This window comes from Pteropus medius, unplaced genomic scaffold (genome assembly GCF_902729225.1).
Source record: "Pteropus medius unplaced genomic scaffold, Ma_sr-lr_union100, whole genome shotgun sequence".
Taxonomy (NCBI): domain Eukaryota; kingdom Metazoa; phylum Chordata; class Mammalia; order Chiroptera; family Pteropodidae; genus Pteropus; species Pteropus medius.
In genome coordinates this window covers 1,214,508-1,220,751 of record NW_024355205.1, presented here as the reverse complement: position 1 = coordinate 1,220,751, position 6,244 = coordinate 1,214,508, and the positions used below count along the sequence as shown (strand labels likewise).

Sequence of the window (6,244 nt, the reverse complement as noted above, 5' to 3'; positions counted from 1 at the left end):
AAAGGTTCCATACATGAAGTCCTTGAAGATCCTCCAAGCAAGCGTGCAACCTAAGTCTATAGTATCCTCCTCCAAGGGGCTCATGCCTCCATTCCGCTGACTGAGCCCACGCTTTTGCTCCTGTGTTCATTCATTTGTTTTGTAATATATTTTCCACTTTGCCTAACACTGAAAAGAACTCATGGCTTTCTGCTGCCCCCTTTTGGAGGCTCTTATACCTGTGAGTTTTCTTGGGAAAGTGGGGTGCGTGGGTCCAAGCCCTGTAGCCAGGTGCCCACTATCTGGGCCAGGAAGACCTCCCCAGATTGGAGAGCCTGGGAGGCAGGAATCTGCCTTACTTTCCTGCCTCCTTGTGCTGGGAACTAGGGCAAAGCACTTCTGCCTTTCTCTGTACCCCATTTATAAAATGGACATAATGACCCTTTTTCCTTTTAATGGGAGTTCCAGGAGGCTTTTGTGCATTTCTATAGTACTTGGAGCCCCCCATTTGGTGAGTGGAGAGTTTAGGGCACGCTGCGATTCTCATTATTCACAGAAAGGCACATTCACTTCAGTTTACTCTGCACTCTCGACATTTTCCCCAGTATTATTGACTTAAGTACTCTTCAGGAAGAATTTCTCTGAGGCTCCCATGTTGACATCCTACCAGTGCTCTGAGGGCCAGCCTTGCTAGCTGTTTGTTCCCGTGGATGAAAGCCTGCAATCGCTCTATTAAACACTCTGTATTTAACAAGTAGAAGGAGGAAAACAAGGGCAAAGCAGAAATCCAATAACTGTTCACAAAAAAGTAGATGGTAGTCTTTTGCTTCTTAGTGTTCCCCCTACTGTCTCACAAGCCTGGGCTTCAGCTTTCAGAGGCTTTGAGAAAATCAAGAGCGTGAATATCAGCGGCAAAGGAGTTGAAGTTTTCCACAGGACAGGTTAATATGAGAAGCACTCCAGTGCTCCAGTGCTGGGTCAAGTTTGCTACTGGACTAAATCATTGGCTGGGTGGAGATACTGGGTTACTCAACTCATTCTCTCTCTTTCTCTCCCTCTATCTCTCCTCTTTCCAGCAAAAGCATTTGTAGAACTTGTCTTCTCTAACTCTCTGCCACTATTTCTCCATAGCAATTCTTGCTTCTTGCCTTGCTGCCAGTGAAACCAGCAGAAAGAAGGAAACTTGGAAGCCAATAGTGCATTTCATATGCTTCGTGGGGAGGAGAAACCAATATTTGTATACAACGGAACCTAAGCTTCTGGGCATTTCTAGTCAAATCAGGGCGAAGCAGCAACACCTTTTTCTGGCAGCTCAAGGGTATCCTTGGCAGGCAATCAGGGAGGTAGAACAGGCACCCATCAAAAAATCAGAAAATACAGTTTCTTTAAATATAGGCTTCATCCTGAGCCAATTTTGTGACTTTGGGCAAGTCACTAAACATCTCCAGACCCCAGGATTCTCAATTATAAATATGAGATAAGAACACCAATGTCACAGGATTTTTGTGAGTATTCATTCATTGACTAAGCAAACATGTATTGAGTATTGAGTTCTTGTGTGCCAGGCACTGTGCCAGGTGCTGGAGCCATCAGTTGTTGCTTTCATTATATTTCCAGCTTGAGGGAGAAAGGGACAGAAAATAGGCAAAAACAATAGTGTTTAATGAATGAGTGTAGTGTGCTACAATAAGGGTAAGGGGAGAGAGAGAGAGAAAGAGAGAGAGAGAGAGAGAGAGTGGAAATGAGAGAGAGAGAGAAGACAGAAGAGAGAAAGAGAAGAGTCATAGGAGTGGCACTCAATCCCGTCTCGGGTCATTAGCAAAGGTTGCTTGGAGGAGGCCACAACAAACGAGAGAATTGACTTATGGAAGAAGTCATCAGGGGAAGAGGTACAGAGACTGGAGAGGACGTTACCCATTGATTCAGAATGGCTACAGTGGAGGAAGAGAGGAAGAATAGCAAGGGTAGGGAGGGAGCATAATGGTGGTGGGGTGATGGGTGCCCGCTTGGAGATTTAGGCAGGCACACCATACCGAGATGGTGGTAAGAGGTTCAAACATCATCTTGGGGCAATATAGAGCCATTGAATATTTTTAAGTGAAAGATGACAAAATCATATTTGTGCTATAGAAAAGTAGCTTAAGCTGTAGTGTGGAAATTGAATGAGAGAGGATACTCTGGATATTTCTCATTTGCCCCTCCAGGCCCACCTTTCTCCATCCTGCTCTGTGCCTCAATAGGCTGACATGTTTTGGACTGCATCAACAGCCTTCTCTGTGTTCTGGTTTCTGGATGGATTCAGTCCACAAGAACCAGAAGCAGGAGATGGAAGAGTGGGAGGAGAGAGAAATCAGGGTGCCTGTTCTCTAGCTCTCTCCCTGCCGTGGCCTCAGACTGATGGTGGCTGTGTTCCCCTACTGAAACCACAGCTCCTGCCTGGCAGACCTTTCTCCCAGCTGTGGTTTTCTTTCTAGGTTACATATAATAATTGCTCTCTTCAGTTCCAGGCATCTAAGGCTCCTCACTGTTGCTAGTTCCAGGGTACCTCTCCATCCCTTGTTGGTTTTCCTTAACCCTGCCAAAAACTTTTATAAATAGGGATTCTTCAAGTACCCCGGGGCAGTGTGCCATCTGCTGGGCCCCTGGCCTGATGAAGAAAACTATGACTGGAGCAGTGGGAGGCTGTCGCATCCTCCCAGGCCACTGTGATGGTGGGGAAGTGGCAGAAGAAAGTCAATGAATTCCAAAGATACTTAGGAGATAAAAGCAATAAGATTAGATGCAGTATGGTGAAGGAGGAAAAGCAACGGATGACTTCTTGATTCTGACTTCTGTACCTGAGAGAATGGTGATGGTAATCACTAAAATGCCAGGAGAATGAGGGGTGCGTGGGAGAGGTAAGTTTCTTGTGGAAGGAAATACTGAGAGCACATGGAGATCCCCAGTAGGCACTTAAATATAAAAATCTGATTCAGAAGAGTAACCTGGGCTGAGGTGGTAAATGCTGTAAAAGAAATTCTAATCGCCCAGGCAGAATACATAGAGTAAGAAGAAAAGAAAGATGAGGCAGCTGCTCTGAGGAAGGTATACTGGGAAGAGCCACGCTGATGGGTTAGAGGCTGAGAATTCACTGTATGAGAGGTAGGAGGAAAACCAGGAGGCTGAGATGTTATAAAAACTAAGAGAAGAGACGTTGAGGAAGTAGGAATGTACAAGCAGTGACTGCAGATATGAATGCAGAGAAGGGCCATTGGGTTCAAGAGCAAAGACATGCCTGACTTTGGCTGACCTTGGTTGATCTTGCCAAAAGCCATTTCAACAGAGTCCCCGGAGACCAAAGGAAAGGTTCATGTGCAAGTAAGCTGGTAACTGAGGGGGTTGGCATGTCATGGTTTGTACTCTTCTGTGAAGTAAGAGCTGAGGTCTGCTGTGGAAGATGTTTTCCAGCTGAGTGTTGAACAGGGCCTTGGTGATAGACCCCCTCAGCTTCTGCTGCTCCTTTACCCAGACAGCCAGCACCTGCCAATCTGTACGCACCCCAGCAGCCCCGGAAGCACTTGCTGCTGTGTCACTGAGTATATGTTGAGGATGTGGATCTCGTGTCCTAGCTTGGGGATGATGGCACCTGTGCATCAACCGTATGGAAGCATGAGATCCGCCAGGTCCCTGTATAGGTGGTCTCCAAAGTAGAGCATGCAGGGGTTGTGCTAGTCCACCAGGCGCAGGATGGCAAACAGCTTTCCTTGCCAGTAGAGCCTGCTTTTTTTCCAGGAGGCGATGCATTCCTGCTGCCCTCAGCTCTTCCCATTGAGTTTTCTGAAAGGCTTGCACAGGTCAGTTAAAAAGCTGGGTTTGTTTGCCTTGACAACCGGGATGAAGAGTTGATTTTAGTCGGGACTCACCATGTGCACATCCTCTTGTCTGCAGAGCTCAAACGACTGTTGACAGTGAGAAAGAGCTGTTTCCCATGAGCCACTGTCTTGCTCCCTCTCAGGGTGTACTTCTCCATGTCCTGCTCAATCCACTGGTGCATGAAATCCTGCACATGCATCTCTTGAGTGTCATCTGTCACATCCTTGTAGAGGTGCACTTGGTCAAACTCCAGGCGGTGGCTCAGAAAGTGGCCCACAAAACAGGAGAGCAAGGCTACCTCCAACAGTGAGATGTCCATGACCTGCTTGATGGGAGGACCCTTGCCAATGTGCTGGGTGTCCCCATATAGGTCGATCATCTCCTAGTCTAGCACATGCGGGAGACCCCTGGAGGCCATTGCACGTGATGGAAGGCATCAATCTTCATCAGAAGTCTCTTTCTGAATGTCATAGTGGAGGCCATGGATGACAAAGTTAAGCTTGTGTTCATATTTCCGAATCCCCTCTGAGTACTGGTGGTGTTCAATCAGGATGTCATGCGTGGCATTGAAACTCTCTGGGTGCAATGAATCTACATACTGTGCCAGTGCAGACCGCAGCGTCACGCAGGCTGATCTCATTGTTGGTGCAGGTGGTTTCCAGGCTCAAAAGACTGCAAACCTCCAGGGACAGGCATGAGGGCATGTACCTGTCTCTGCAGGTCCTGGTATGGAGCCCACAGGTACGAGCTGAGCTTAGCGCCCACCTGCCGGATCCGTAGGCATTAGGATCCTGGGTGTGTAGCCAGAGAAGGAGGAGGACAAGGTGGTTTGCTGCCTGCAGTGGCATCAAAACAGCAGCCAGCACCCAGTGACCACGTGCAGCCCCATGCCCACCATGCCTACTGTGCGCCACATGAGCAGCTCTCAGCAGTAAGTAGCTGGTCAGCCAATCTGCTGCCCCTCCCTGACCACAAGATTTTTAAATTATATTTTTAACTTTTGGCATGCATTCTTTTCCATCCTGTATTACCTGGGACCTCTGAAACCTACAAGAGGCTTCCATGAGAAAATTCTGGAATACTGGAATCTGGAATACTGAAAAATTCCTCTGGAACGCTTTTCGATTCATGCAAGCATTTATTTCCTTAATCATTTCCTGAACTGGTAGCCATAGGGAACTATCACTTTTAGGACTGGCTTATTTTATTAGCATAATGTCAAGGTTCATCACATAGCATGTGTCACGATTCCCTTTTTTAAAGGTTGCACATCTCCCATTTTACATTGTCGCATGTTTCTCAACTCCAAAGGCCTTTTATACCCATTTTTTCCCTTTCACCCTCATTTTCTCCATATTGCAGCCAAGGAGTGGTTGTTATTCCCAAGTCGCAGCTGAGGAAACAAGCCTCGCAGCCTCAGGACCACACAAAAAGCGCAGGCCTGGGTCGAGACCACAGGCCTCTGGTCTCTGGGCCACCACACTTTCCCTAGAGCACGACTGTATGTGCAGAGCCTTTACTCAATTGTGCACGCTCCACGCTCCACCTAGCAGGGTCCCAAATAGGGCAAAGAGAGCAAGAGACCCCTGAGAGAGAGAACGGGACCAATGACAAGTCACTGACAGGATAGAAGCGGAGGAAAGGCCAGAGGTTGCAGAGGACCTGGCAACAAGCCCACTCCGGTTCCGGTCCAGGCAGTAGAGCTCTTCTTACTAGGGCAGCTCACTTTCCCTCTGGGACACAGGAAAGGGCGTTTTGCCAGACCAGTCCCAAGAGCTGGGTGACACAGAGGGCTGTGGGAGCGGCTAGCCTTAACAAGGTGAATTCTCAAAGTTAATAGTCAATGATTAGATCAGCCAGACAAGAGAGACCAGTAATGAAGTCGAGATTTGAAATATGTAGTGCCGGCTGTGGGCACGCTGCCTCACAATGCTGTCAGTGGTGTTAGAAGCTCCCTAAATTAACTGAGAGAGCTGCCATGGAAGAAGTCTATTTGGGGCATCTTGCTGGTGTTGGTGAGGATTATCTTTGAAGCTGGTGTAATCACCTCTCTTAGCATTCATGTCCAGGCCAACAGACAGTCCTGAGTAAGAATAACCTTTTTGTGCTTTGGAGAATGCACCCGTTGTGAGCACTAGCTGCATTTTGGACGCTCCAGGCAGTCAAACTTCCAGTAAAGCTCCTATCCCTGAAACAGCTGAATAAACCAAACGGCCGACATTTCAATAATAATCTCTGGGATCGAGGCTTGGAGGAAATGAGCAGGGGGTTTCTGCCTCTGGATTCCCACTGGGAAACTGCTTCATGCAAGGCCCAGCTCAATCTCCTCATTCAGAGACTGTTCCAGAATATTTGCTATTTGTCATGGTTAGGGGGTGGGTTATCCCACTTAATCATATATTCTGGTTAAAGG

General features: G+C 47.7%; 1 pseudogene; it reads right to left on the bottom strand.

Annotated features, from left to right (window-relative positions):
- Positions 1–3,294: 3,294 nt before the first annotated feature.
- On the bottom strand, positions 3,295–4,961 carry LOC120598812 (5'-nucleotidase domain-containing protein 2-like; annotated as a pseudogene).
- Between the last annotated feature and the right edge of the window lie 1,283 nt (positions 4,962–6,244).